Genomic DNA, 15,521 nt, shown 5'->3' on the forward strand with positions numbered 1-15,521 from the left:
AACCTCCACAGCTGTGTGTGTCCTCAATGAAGAGTGAAATTGAAATGCAAGCCATGCCTGACCTCCAGTTTAACCCATTAACACCATGTGTGGATGGCTGACATTTGAGCACAGGAGGTGCCCACTGTCATAGGGAGGCACGCAAATGCGGACACATCCCCCAGCCATCAGATGATATAGTGCGTCCAGCTTGCACTGACGTCAGAAAAATCGCAGATGCCATGCCTCCGGAGCCTGGACATGGTGCTGATGTGTAGGTGTCCCCATCCACCCGAAAGCAGATGAAACAGCAGGAGACATGGATAAGCCTCCCTTTTTACACATCGCAGCACCCAATGCGAGACAAAAAATGCCAACGCCAACCAAAGAATCGCACAACAAGGAGCCAGTGTATAAAACAATACTGGGATAAAAAATGTGTTGGACATAGATTGGGTGTCACTATTGGGCCGCTTTGTAAGTTATAGACCTTTTTTTAAAAGATGGTTCTCCGTTTAAAGGGTTTCCTATATTTATAGATATGTTATTGATTTAATTTCAGAGCATTTTACTCCTGATGATTGGCGTGAGCCATGAAACGTGTGTGGAGTATACATCGAACTGATGCCCAGACAAGCTTGGCTCACTAAGGGCAATTGCTTATGTTTATTTAACTATTATCAATGGATGAGTGTTTTATGGAATTGTACTGCTAATCATGTTGTATTTTACTTTGAATAATAGTTGTATATTCATACAAGTGAACTGTTATTTACAATATATTGTGTCTTTTACTAAAGATTATTGATACTTTTTAACTTGATTTGTAATCCATAAACAATTCAATAAACAATATGAACAAGGTATTAATTAATTGAGTGACATGCCTCATACAAAGTCCCATTCCTTCCTCTTTTTTTTTTTGTTTGTCCAACTTATTAACAGCACAACTTAATTTCCCCAAAAAACTCACTTTACATTGACAGGACCAGGGCTTTTTCTCAGCTGGTGCGCAACCGAACTGCCTTTGGCAGCCTTCTCCTCTCCAGCCTGTCATTTAATACTGAAGCCAGTAGAGGAAGTTTTCTGCACAGCTCGCTTCCTCTACTGGCTGCTGCCCTCGATCACTGGTCAGGTTCCAACCCTCAGCTGCTGCAGTGATTCGAGAGGAAGTTTCAATCCCTGCTTGGTGTCGCTACTCAGACTTTGTAGCATGGAGCCGAGGAGCCCTGAAACACCTCCTCAGCTCTGTGCTACAGTAGGGGGAGCTCTCCCAGCCACTGCACTATGCCAAAAAAAAAGCCTGCACATACCACGAAGAGCGGTGACAGCGGAAGTGATGAGGGATCTGTCAATGTGAAAACAAGAGAGAACTTTGCATAGACTGAGTTCATTCAGAGAGGAGTGCACTGTGAAAGTGTGTAGGGGAGGGGGAATATGTGCAGAGAGGTAAAGTTTGTGTGTGTGTTTAGCAGAGGGGAGAACATTGTACACAGAGGAGAGCTTGGGGAAATATGTGCAGGGAGGATACCTGAGGAAGTATGGGTGTGTGTGGGGGGGGATTTGTGGTAAAAGGGGACCTGGGGGATTTGTGATGAGAGGAGATCTGGGGGGATTTGTGATGAGAGGGGAGCTGGGGGGATTTGTGGTAAGAGGGGAGCTGGGGGGATTTGTGATGAGAGGAGAGCTGGAGGGGATTAGTATGAGAGGGGAGCTGGGGGGATTTGTGATCAGAGGAGAGCTGGGGGGATTTGTGATCAGAGGAGAAGTGGGGGGATTTGCGATGAGAGGGGAGCTGGGGGAATTTTACAGAGAGGTGAGCTGGGGGGATTTGTGATGAGAGGGGAGCTGGGGGGATTTGTACAGAGAGGGGAGCTGGGGGAATTTGGATTTGTGATGAGAGGAGAGCTGGGGGGGATTTTTGTTGAGAGGAGAGCTGGGGGGATTTGTGATGAGAGGAGAGCTGGGGGGATTTGTGATGAGAGGAGAGCTGGGGGGATTTGTGATGAGAGGAGAGCTGGGGGGATTTGTGAGGAGAGGTGAGCTGGGGGATTTGTACAGAGAGGAGAGCTGGGGGATTTGGATTTGTGAGGAGAGGAGAGCTGGGGGGGTTTGTACAGAGAGGGGAGCTGGGGGATTTGGATTTGTGATGAGAGGAGAGCTGGGGGATTTGTGATGAGAGGAGAGCTGGAGGGGGATTTTTACAGAGAGGAGAGCTGGAGGGGATTTGTGATGAGAGGAGAACTGGGGGGTTGTGATGAGAGGAGAGCTGGGGTGATTTGTGATGAGAGGGGAGCTGGGGGATGTGTGATGAGAGGAGAGCTGGAGGGAATTTGTACAGAGTGGAGAGCCCTGGGGGATTTGTGATGAGAGGAGAGCTGGAGGGATTTGTTATGAGAGGAGAGCTGGGGGGATTTGAGATGAGAAGAGAGCTAGGGGGATTTGTGAGGGGAGGTGAGCTGGGGGATTTGTACAGAGAGGAGAGCTGGGGGAATTTAGATTTGTGATGAGAGGAGAGCTGGGGGGATTTATACAGAGAGGGGAGCTGGGGGGATTTGGATTTGTGATGAGAGGAGAGCTGGGGGGATTTGTGATGAGAGGAGAGCTGGAGAGGGATTTGTGATAAGAGGAGAGCTGGGGGGATTTGTGATGAGAGGAGAGCTGGTGGGATTTGTGATGAGAGGTGAGCTGGGGGGATACATACAGAAAGGAGAGCTGGGGGAATTTGGATTTGTGATGAGAGGAGAACTGGGGGGGATTTGTACAGAGAGGGGAGCTGGGGGGATTTGGATTTGTGAGGAGAGGAGAGCTGGTGGGGATTTGTGTTGAGAGTTGAGCTGGGGGGGTTTTGAAGAGAGGAGAGCTGGGAGGATTTGTGATGAGAGGAGAGCGGGGGGGATTTGTGATGAAAGGAAAGCGGGGGGGATTTGTGATGAGAAGAGCTGGGGGGATTTGTGATGAGAGGAGAGCTGGGGGGATTTGTGATGAGAGGAGCGCTGGGGGGATTTGTGATAAGAGGAGACCTGGGGGATTTGTGATGAGAGGTGAGCTGGAGGATTTGTGATGAGAGGAGAACTGGGGGGATTTGTGATGAGAGGAGAGCTGGGGGGATTTTGGGGAATTCGGCTTATGTGATACACAGTTCTAAGCCTTAACTCCTTAAAATTTTTTGGCGCCGCTGTAATTCTCTCCTCTAAGGAAGGTGTGGCTGGGGGTGGAGTTTGGGCATGGTTGGAGCGGAGTTTGGGCATGGTTGTGGCAAAGAGTTGGACAGAGAGGGTGAGTTCCTGCACCTTTTCTCTGTGTCAGAAACCATGATCGTGTAGTCAGCCAATGTCAGAAAGACAGAGATCAATGTAGTAGTACAGCAAGCAGGATCAGAAGCCAGAAGGAAATCACGGAGGAGGACAGGGGCATGTACGTCCGAGGATGAGACCCAAGAGCATTCCTACGGACCATACCCCTTCCAATGCACCATGTACTGTATGCACCCACGGAACCTACGGGAGTCAACAATGGATTGTACTTCATACTCCTCATGGTAATCAATCTGTATAGGGTGAGAGCGTGGCACCGAGGTGGTAAAGTGGTTGCAGACCAAAGGTTTCAATAAGGAGACATGAAACACATTAGAGATGCGCATACTACGAGGAAGGTCCAACGCGTAAGCCACTGGGTTAATTCTGCGAAGGATATGGAAAGCCCCAATAAACCGAGGTGCGGACTTCAAAGAAGGAACACAAAGTCGGAGGTTGCGAGACGACAGCCAGACTCTGTCCCCAACCTGGATGGAAGGCGCAGGCAGGCATCTGCGGTCAGCATGGAGTCTGTACCTATCGTTAGCATGTCGCAACGCCTCCTGAACTTGTGCCCAAGTGGAACAAAGGCCACGGAGATGCTCCACTAACGCAGGAATACTCTGCGGAACAAAGGAGGCAGGCAACACGTAAGGTTGGAAACCATAGTTTGCCATAAATGGGGACAAATGGGAAGCTGAATTCAAGGCACTAGCAAACTCCACCCATGGTAAGAGGTCTGACCAGTTGTTATGATGGTCAGAAATATAGCAACGTAGGAATTGCTCCAAGGACTGATTGGATCATTCTGCGGCCCCATTAGATTGCGGGTGATACGCAGAGGAGAAAGCAAGCTGAATACCCAACTGTGCACAAAAGGCTCGCCAGAACCGGGACACAAACTGACTACCCCTGTCTGAGACAATCACCTTGGGTAGCCCATGTAAACAGAAGATCTCCCGAGCAAAAATAGAAGCCAGTTCCTTAGAAGTATCAACTTCTTGAGTGGAATACAATACGACATTTTCGAGAACCGGTCAACCACCATAAGGATAACTGTGTTGCCCTGGGAGTTGGGTAACTCCACAGTGAAATCCAGACAGGTGGGTCCAGGGCCTCTCTACAATGGGTATGGGTTGTAGGAGGCCCACTGGAAGGTGTCGTGAAGTCTTACTCTGAGCACACACAGAACAGGCAGCTAAGAAGGCGGTTACATCAGCACATAGACTAGGCCACCAGAATTGTTGGGAAATGGCCCAAAAGAGTTGATTCTTCCCAGGGTGGCCAGCAGCCTTGGGAGAATGGTAAGTCTGGAGCACAGCAGTATGGAGACTCTCGGGAACAAAGCAGCGGTCACAAGGTTTCTCAGGAGGAGCAGTGACCTGAGCAGCAAGAATTTTGTCACCCAAAGGAGAAGTAAGACTAGTGCGAACCACAGCCAGAATACGATCAGGAGGAATCACAGGAACCGGAAAAAGGTCCATCTTGGAAGTGGAGGAAAACTGTCGTGACAAGGCATCAGCCCTTACATTCTTAGTACCGGGTAAGAATGAGACAATGTAATTAAAACTCGACAAGAAAAGAGCCCATCGCGCCCTTCTGGGAGAGAAGCGCTTAGCCTCAGACAAGAATGTGAGATTCTTATGGTCAGTAAAAATGAGAACCAGCACAGTGGTACCTTCAAGGAGATGTCTACATTCTTTCAGGGCTAAAATGATCGCCAACAGCTCTCTGTTACCAATCTCGTAATTGCACTGTGCCGGTGACAATTTCTTGGAAAAGTAGCCACACGGATGCAGAGCGCACTCAGAGTTAGGACGTTGAGACAGAAGGGAACCAACTCCAGTCTCAGAAGCATCAACTTCTAGGATAAAAGGCAACGTAGGATCAGGGTGTGCCAACACAGGAGCAGGAACAAAGGCAGCCTTAAGACTCTCAAAGGCCTTAAAGCGGGGTTCCACCCAAATTTTGAACATTATCTCTATGCATTCTCTTCCTTGCCTAGATGCTGACATGCTGTGTAAAAAAATTTAAATTGCCGTAATTACCTTTTTTTTCTAATCTTCTTAGCACTTCCTGGTTTTCCTCCCATGGGAGTAGGCGTGTTTCTAGCCTCTCCCAGACCTCCCACAGTCCCCTGGGAGCTAGTCTCAGGCTTCCCAGCATGCATTGTGCAACAGCGTCATCACAACATCTCGGTGAATGCTGGGAGCACAGAAAGTGATGCTAATGAAGCCAGTGATATTTGTAGGAAGCACGTACTCTGAACAACAGAAAATATTTGTCCTTGACATTCACTTTAAGTCCCACCCTGTTTTTGATTAGCTTGGTGGATAAATTAATTAATATCAGTCTTCCCTGGATGTAGCTGAAACAATAGGGATGTTATTCTATGGTGTTTGAGACAAGTGCAGGGATTTTATGATGGAGAATGTGGCCTATCCACTTGTATGCAGCTGGATCTGCTCACTAAAGTGTGCACAGCAGATTATAAAAGCTAGTTCAAATTGTATATTAAAGCAAGGGAAGGTAGAAAACAGTAATATTATGTACTTACAAAATAAAATGTGAAAGAGTGCATCTAGTCCACAAGAAAGAGCCCACTTAACACATAACACAGTCACAATAAAAGGATGGATGAGCAGCCACAGTGTTCAGATTGCTGTGTGGCCAGCTGATAGGTTGCGTCATCTTGCCAGAATGTATCGGCTTGCTCGTACCAGGTACGAGGAAGTCGATACACTGATACACTGACAGATCTGCAGGAGACCTGCATGGCATCAGCGATCTGCTGATCAGTGGCAGCTGGTGCTCCATTTTTTGGAGGAGTGGCAAACAAACAAACTGCCAGCTTCCGGTTGCTCCATCAATAAAACCCCCCGTTGCTTGGTAACCAAACCCAACCCTCCTTGCCCGCCCGTCCACCTACCAGCCCACTTACTCCATCTAGGTCGTGGGCAGCTTCGGCTTCCTCCTGTTTCTCCTCCTCAGCGGCCAATACGGTCACTTCTCCTCTTAGCCAATCCGTTCTTAGAGGAGTTGTAAAGGCAGAAGGTATTTTTATCTTAATGCATTCTATGCATTAAGATAAAAAACCTTCTGTGGGTAACAGCCTCCCCAGCACCCCTAATACTTACCTGAGCTCCATCTCTATCCAGCGATGTCCATGAGTGTCTTAGCCATCCGGGACTTTCCTCCTGATTGGCTGAGACACAGCAGCGGTGCCATTGGGCCCCATGGCTGTCAATCAAAGTCAGTTAGCCAATCAGAAGAGAGGGTGGGCGGGGCCGGGCTATGTGTCTGAATGGACAGCAAGCTGCTTGCTGTGGGGACACTCGACAGGAGGGAGGGGCCAGGACAGGTGAAGAGGGTCCCGAGAAGAGGAGGATCCAGGCTGCCCTGTGCAAAACCAACTGCACAGAGGAGGTAAGTATGACATGTTTGTTTTTTTTGTTTTGTTTTTGTTTAAACAAGACTTTACAATCACTTTAAGACCTGTCTCCTGACTGGTTGGGAGGAGAAGCAGCAAGACATTACTGAATATTAACTCGCTACAACTGGGTGGGTGCAGGGCGCAGTGCTCTGCTCCCCGAGCCCACCCTTTTTTGAATCCAATTAGAGCCTCAGGCTCTAATCCTGTGCTTCAAAAAACAAAACCCTATTGAAATCCATGCGTCCGGCACCCTGCATGTATATTAGGGGTGCGGCGCCTCTAATGGAGCAGCCATCACTGGTGCAATGCTTTATAGGCTGCCAAAACAAAAAATAATAAATGCATGTTTTTTTTTACCTGCAAAAAATTGTGCATTTATTATTTTTTGTCAAAAGATGAACTTATCCTTTAAGCAGACCAAGTTTAGTAGCATCAGTATAACTACGTTAATGGTTTCTCATTTGCGTCAAAGTGGTGCACAGACAGCAGCTCAATGGTACTAAGTAGGGATGAGCCGAACACCCCCCGGTTCGGTTCGCACCAGAACCCGCGAACGGACCGAAAGTTCGCACGAACGTTAGAACCCCATTGACGTCTATGGGACTTGAACGTTCGAAATCAAAAGTGCTCATTTTAAAGGCTAATTTGCATGGTATTGTCCTAAAAAGGGTTTGGGGACCCGGGTCCTACCCCAGGGGACATGTATCAATGCAAAAAAAACTTTTAAAAACGGCCGTTTTTTCGGGAGCAGTGATTTTAATGATGCTTAAAGTAAAAAAAAAAAAGTGAAATATTCCTTTAAATATCGTACCTGGGGGGTGTCTATAGTATGCCTGTAAAGTGACGCGTGTTTCCCATGTTTAGAACAGTCCCTGCACCAAATGTCATTTTTAAAGGAAAAAATCTCATTTAAAACTGCTTGCGGGTTTAATGTCATGTCGGGTCATGGCAATATGGATGAAAATCAGTGAGACAAACGGCATGGGTACCCCCCAGTCCATTACCAGGCCCTTTGGGTCTTGTATGGATATTAAGGGGAACCCCGCACCCAAATTAAAATAAGGAAAGGTGTGGGGCCACCAGGCCCTATATACTCTGAACAGCAGTATACAGGCGGTGCAAACAAGACAGGGACTGTAGGTTTGCTGTTAAGTAGAATCTGTTTGTAATTTTAAACATTTTTAATGTGTTTAGCTCCAGCCAAAAAATCTTTTCTAAGCTTTTTGGAAAACATAGGGAAGGGTTATCACCCCTGTGACATTTGTTTTGCTGTCTTTCCTCCTCTTCAGAAGATTTCACCTCACTTTTTTGTCCCAATGAAAAATGTTTTTTGAAAATTTGGGTTTTTTTTGTCTCAAAAAAGGCCCACACCAAAGAACTTTTTGAATAACGCGCAGAGACTGCAGCGCCCTGCACATGTGGAGCTTTGGGGTGTGATGCAGTCAATGTGCTGCCCTTAGGCTGGCCCCTGGAGGGCATCCTGCCTCGTTGGTGATGTGCTGCCGCCTCCTCCTCCTCCTCCTCCTCCTCCTCCTCCTCTCTCCTATCAGGCATCCACGTTGAGTCAGTGACCTCATCATCCCCTCCCTCCTCATCACTGGAGCAAACCTGGCAGTATGCTGCAGCAGGGGGAGCATGACTGCCAGATTGCTGTCCTTCTTGGGCACCCCCTCTGTCCGCGCTCATGTTACTGCCTTCATCGAGCTCAGTATCGTCATCAGAGCCTTCCAAACGCTGGGCATCCTCCTGGAGCATGTACCCAACACTGTGGTCAAACAGTTCGAGGGAATCCTCATGAGGACATGGTGGAGCTAGGGAAGGAGTCACTGATGACATTGAGCTGAGGGAAGAGGCCGCTGCTTTGCCAGACAAAGCACCCTGGGCATGGGTGAGAGAGGATGAGGAGGATGAGGACGGCTTGGTCATCCACTCGACCAAGTCTTCCGCATGTTGCGGCTCAACACGGCCAGCTGCCGAAAAAAAGGCCAAGCGTGTCCCATGGCCACGTGCTGATGAGGATGCACCGTCTCCACGACCAGCACTAGACACAGAGCCTGCTTGCCCTCTCTTATTGGCTTGTGACTGTCTGCCTCTCCTTCTTGGCCTTCCAGACATACTAATGGCCTGTAGCTGCACTAAGCTGGGATAGAACACCTGTAATTTTCTTCAAGTAGCTTTATATACTGTAACCAGACAAGCCTGCCTGTCAGTAGGAAGATAACAGGAACGGATCTAGCTGAACACTGTGAGCAGGACGCACTGTACTAAATGTAAATAGTCTAGCTGCCTGACCGTGGTACTAATAGGATCAAATAGAACACCTGTAATTTTCTTCAGGTAGCTTTATATACTGTAACCAGACAAGCCTCCCTGTCAGTAGGAAGATAACAGGAACGGATCTAGCTGTACACTGTGAGCAGGACGCACTGTACTAAATGTAAATAGTCTAGCTGCCTGACCGTGGTACTAATAGGATCAAATAGAACACCTGTAATTTTCTTCAGGTAGCTTTATATACTGTAACCAGACAAGCCTGCCTGTCAGTAGGAAGATAACAGGAACGGATCTAGCTGAACACTGTGAGCAGGACGCACTGCACTAAATGTAAATAGCAGGAACGGATCTAGCTGAACACTGTGAGCAGGACGCACTGCACTAAATGTAAATAGTCTAGAAGATAACAGGAACGGATCTAGCTGAACACTGTGAGCAGGACGCACTGCACTAAATGTAAATAGCAGGAACGGCTCTAGCTGAACACTGTGAGCAGGACGCACTGCACTAAATGTAAATAGCAGGAACGGATCTAGCTGAACACTGTGAGCAGGACGCACTGCACTAAATGTAAATAGCAGGAACGGATCTAGCTGAACACTGTGAGCAGGACGCACTGCACTAAATGTAAATAGCAGGAACGGATCTAGCTGAACACTGTGAGCAGGACGCACTGCACTAAATGTAAATAGCAGGAACGGATCTAGCTGAACACTGTGAGCAGGACGCACTGCACTAAATGTAAATAGCAGGAACGGATCTAGCTGAACACTGTGAGCAGGACGCACTGCACTAAATGTAAATAGCAGGAACGGATCTAGCTGAACACTGTGAGCAGGACGCACTGCACTAAATGTAAATTGCAGGAACGGATCTAGCTGAACACTGTGAGCAGGACGCACTGCACTAAATGTAAATTGCAGGAACGGATCTAGCTGAACACTGTGAGCAGGACGCACTGCACTAAATGTAAATAGTCTAGAAGATAACAGGAACGGATCTAGCTGAACACTGTGAGCAGGACGCACTGCACTAAATGTAAATAGCAGGAACGGATCTAGCTGAACACTGTGAGCAGGATGCACTGCATTAAATGTAAATAGTCTAGATAGAAGATAACAGGAACGGATCTAGCTAAACTGAATACAGTGTGTATATATATATATGCAACACCTGGGATGCATATATATACACAATACACTGTAAGTGCAGCTAACTGACTGACTGTTCTGCCTAATCTATCTAACTCAAATCAAATGACACTGTCTCTCTCTCTCTCTATCTCTCAGCACACCGGAACACACACTACACAGGGCCGCCGTGCAGGCGGCGTTATATAGTGTGGGGTGTGTACTAAATCCCCTGAGCCATAATTGGCCAAAGCCACCCTGGCTTTGGCCAATTACAGCTCTCTCTACTGACGGCGCTGTGATTGGCCAAGCATGCGGGTCATAGTGCATGCTTGGCCAATCATCAGCCAGCAATGCACTGCGATGCCGCAGTGAATTATGGGCCGTGACGCGCCACACGAATTTAGCGCGAACGGCCCATAACGTTCGCAATTCGGCGAACGATCGAACAGCCGATGTTCGAGTCGAACATGGGTTCGACTCGAACACGAAGCTCATCCCTAGTACTAAGGAACATCAAGTCCCAGCAGTCCTAATAGCAGCATACACATATGCAGAACTGTATGTCCCAGCAGTTCTAATCATCTTCTATTCCCTTTCCAGTAAAACCTTGAAAACATGAGTTTCGCTGTGCCCCTCATTTTTTCTGAGCACAGGTCTGTTATAATGTTCTTAGAGTTCAGCACAGACCTAAACCCAAGTTGCTAGTTGTTGTTTTCACAAAAATGTAATCTCTATGTTACACGAACAATGTAAAATGTATGAAAATGCACAGTAATCTTCATACTGTGGAGGCTACCTGATCAAAAACTGCAGAGTTACCATTTTCACACACTGACATTGGTTGCTCCAATTCTTCATCCATGACCAATTCTCTCATATGCCTTTGTTGCGGGAGATCCGTGAGAATAATCCTGATGATTTCAGAAATTATCTCCGGATGACGGACCTCGTTTTTCACCATTTGTTGGCTTTGCTGTCCCCTTATTTTATGAAGCAGAACACCTGCATGCGGCAAGCCATCACTCCCGAGCAGAGGCTAGTCACCACGTTGCGGTACTTGGCGACAGGGAGAAGTCTGCAGGACATCAAGTTCTCGACAGGCATCTCCCCCCAGGCTTTGGGGATCATTATTCCAGAGACCTGTTCTGCCACCATACAGGTCCTGCAGAAGGACTATATTAAGGTAAGATTTCTCCTTTAACATCACATTCTATGTATTTAATGTTTGCTAATGTATTGTATTTCTTTCATAATTCCCTAATTACCATGATTGTAATATGCTGTGAATGTCCTCTTTGTCCCCATGCATGCTGGAAGTTTTTACTGCTCCTTTTTTGTCCTTCATGCATATTTGCCTTCACTAACCTCCCCAGCATGCTATCCTGGGCCCATACCCATCTAGCCTAGTCACTTAACCAGGTATTTTGTCAGCTCCATAGTAGCGCTTTACCCTAAACACCCCCTATAATGTGTTTAACCACTTGACAACTGGGCACTTAAACCCCCTTCCTAACCAGACCAATTTTCAGCTTTTGGTGCTCTCACATTTTGAATAACGATTACTCAGTCACGCAACACTGTATCTATATGAAATTTTTGTCCTTTTTTTCACACAAATGGAGCTTTCTTTTGGTGGTATTTAATCACCGCTGGGTTCTTTATTTTTTGCGCCGTAAAAGAAAAAGACCGAAAAATCTGTAAAAAAAGAAATTTTTCTTCATTTCTGTTATAATATTTTGCAAATTAGTAATTTTTCTTCATATATTTTGGCCAAAATTTATACCGCTACATATCTTTGGTAAAAATAACCCAAATCGGTGGATATTATTTGGTCTTTTTGAAAGTTATAGAGTCCAAAAGCTATGGTATGAATATCTGAAAATTGATCACACATGAAGTACTGACGGCCTATCTAATTTCTTGAGACCCTAACATGACCCCTTTTTGGAAAGAAGACATTCCAAGGTATTTAGAAAGATGCATGGTGAGTTTTTTGAAGTTTTCATTTTTTCCCACAATTCTTTGCAAAATCAAGGTTTTTTTTTTACTTTTTTTTTCCACAAAATTGTCATATTAGCAGGTTATTTCTCACACACAGCTTATGCATACCACAAATTACACCCCAAAACACATTCTGCTATTACTCCCGAGTACGGTGATACCATATGTGTGAGACTTTTACACAGCGTGGCCACATACAGAGGCCCAACATGCAGGGGAGCACCTTCAGGCGTTCTGGAGAACCCAGGCCAATTCTGACATTTCCTACATGTAAAAATCATAATTTATTAGCTAGAAAATTACATAGAACCCCAAAACATTATATATGTTTTTTTAGCAAAGACCCTAGAGAATACAATGGCGGTCATTGCAACTTTTTATCTCGCACGGTATTTGCGCAGCAATTTTTTTAACGCTTTTTTTGGAAAAAAAACAGTTTTGTGCTTTACAAAAACCAAAACAGTAAAGTTAGCCCAATGTTTTTGCATAATGTGAAAGATGAAGTTACGCAGAGTAAATAGATACCCAACATGTCACCTTTCAAAATTGCACGCGCTTGTGGAATGGCGCCAAACTTTGCTACTCAAAAATCCCCATTTTTTACTGGTTACATGTTTTGAGTTACAGAGGAGGTCTAGGGCCAAAATTATTGCTCTCGCTCTACCAATCGCAGCGATACCTCACATGTGTGGTTTGAACACCATTTTCATATGTGGGCGGGACCTACGTATGCGTTCGCTTATGCATGCGAGCACACAGGGACAGGGGCGCTTTAAAATTTTTTTTTTTTTTTAATTGTTTATTTTACTTTATTTATTTTAGTTTGATGCTTTTTTCCAAAAAAAAAAATTTTTGACCACTTTTATTCCTATTACAAGGAATGTAAACATCCTTGTACTAGAAATATGGCATGACAGGTCCTCTTTACAGTGAGATATGGGGTCAATAAGACCCCACATCTCACTTCTAGGCTGGGAAGCCTGAAATAAAAAAAAAAAAAAACGATCCTGGCTTCGATCGTAGCGGTGAGTCGGTAGAAGCGCGGGAGGGGGGGACATCCCCTCTCGCCTCCCGTAAGAACGATCAAGCAGTGGAACAGCCGCTATGATCATTCTTATGGTGTATGGAATCGCCTGATGAAAAAGCTGATATCTGAATGATGCCTGTAGCTGCAGGCATCATTCAGATATCCCCGCACAAAGTCAAGGACGTTGTATGATGGCCGGCGGGCGGGAAGTGGTTAAAACACTTTTTTTTTTTAACACAAAGTTGTCCATTTATACAATATTTCTACCACATAACATGTACATACCAAAAATGACACCCCAAAATAGATTCTCCCTACTCCTCCTGAGTACGGCAATACCACATGTGTGAGACTTCCACAGCCTGGCCACATACAGAGGCCGAGTACAGCTGAGCATGGCTCAGTATGGCAGGGTATGGCTGGGTATGGTGGGGTATTGCGGAGTATGGCGGGGTATTGCGGAGTATGGTGGGGTATTGCGGAGTATGGCGGGGTATGGCGGGGTATGTCGGAGTATGGTGGAGTATGGCGGAGTATAGCGGGGTATGTCGGAGTATGGCGGGGTATGTCTGAGTATGGCGGGGTAATGCGGGGTATTGCAGGGTAATGTGGGGCTTTGCAGAGTATTGTGGGGGTATTGCAGAGTATTGTGGGGGTATCGCAGAGTAATGTGGGGCTTTGCAGAGTAATGTGGGGTATTCCAGGGTAATGTGGGGCTTTGCAGAGTATTGTGGGGGTATTGCAGAGTAATGTGGGGCTTTGCAGAGTAATGTGGGGTATTCCAGAGTATTGCACAGCATTGCAGAGTAGTAGGGATGGCTGAGCATGGATGGATGGATGGCTGGATGTCTCTGTGCAGCGCTGTGGGCACTACACATCCAGCCCACAGTGCTGCAGCCATCCATCCATCCCCCTCTCCGCTCACAGTGTACCGATCGGTACACAGGAGGGGAGGAGAGGAACCGGCGTCATCAGATGACACCGGTCTGTTTACATGTGATCGCGCCGTCATTTGACGGCGCGATCACATGGTAAACGGCCGCGATCAGCGGCCATTTACCGGGATCCGTGATGCGCCGGGTCCTTTGGACCCGGCGGTCACGGATGTGTTCGGGTGTGCGCCCCAGGGGGTGCGCGAGAGGGGAATTCTGGGAGGATGTCATAGTACGCCCTCCCAGAGTTATCCAACCGCCCTGCAGCCGTCATTCGGCTATGGGCCAGTTGGTAAGTGGTTAAATGTTATCTGTGTCTTTAAATTCATGCAGAGTACCAGAGGCTTTTTTTGGGGGTCCCAAACTCATTTGGAACCCTCCCTCCCCCCAACCGCTAAGTCAACCAATACCAATCCTCTATCTGCTGACTTTGCCAAACCCATACACACTACACCTACCTCTTTTGTGGTCATATTTATGGATGAATTCACCAAAGTATGTAGTGAAAGGGCCTGCCTGAATACTTTCAAATGGTACTGTTTAAAGTTGTGTTCTCCTATTATCTTGATAAGTATTTGCAGAATGTAAAATAGTGCTTCAATTTGTACAATGTGTATTTATATTTTTGGATTATGACACTTCTTACCTGTCTAGTGGGCTGCCAATAGTGTAAGTAAGAAGGGGCTGGCCAAAGAAACACATTATTTATGCATTCAGCTCTTAATGAAGTGGAGCGAGTTACCTGTCCAAAACATACCCCCCCTAAAATTTTTACAATGGGCCATCAGAGGGGGTGAGGAAACTGAAAAGTGGACCTTATATTTTTATATGTGCAAAAGTACTAATTTTTGTATTCTTGTTTGACTCCACAGTTTCCTTCAAAATCACAGGAATGGCAGACTGTGGCTTCCCAGTTTGCCCAGTGGTGGGACTTTCCCAACTGCGGAGGGGCAATAGATGGGAAACATGTTCACATCGTCCCACCCCCAACTCGGGGTCATACTATTATAATTACAAGGGGTTTCAATAGTATTGTGATGTTGGCGGTGGTGTCGGCGACTTACGAATTCCTGTATGTGGACGTGGGGAAAAATGGCCAGATGTCGGATGGTGGAGTCATTGCCCAAACGGAGTTTTACAGACGGCTCCAGAATGGCAGCTTGGGCTTGCCACCTCCGGAAGATAATGTGGCGGGACTCCCGTTAATCTTCGTTGCGGATGAAGCATTTGCGCTAGGGGACCATCTTATGCGGCCATTCCCTATGAGGACCCTCACCCCGGACCAGAGGGTTTTTAATTACCGGCTGGCCAGAGCCAGAGGATTGGTGGAGAATATGTTTGGAATAATGGCCAGCCGGTTCCACCTATTTCTCACAGCTATTAATATGGCGGAATATAAGCTCAATCACATAATTCTTGCATGCTGCATTTTACATAACTTTTTGC

Source organism: Aquarana catesbeiana, linkage group LG03 (genome assembly GCF_042186555.1).
Source record: "Aquarana catesbeiana isolate 2022-GZ linkage group LG03, ASM4218655v1, whole genome shotgun sequence".
In the NCBI taxonomy this organism is placed as follows: Eukaryota; Metazoa; Chordata; class Amphibia; order Anura; family Ranidae; genus Aquarana; species Aquarana catesbeiana.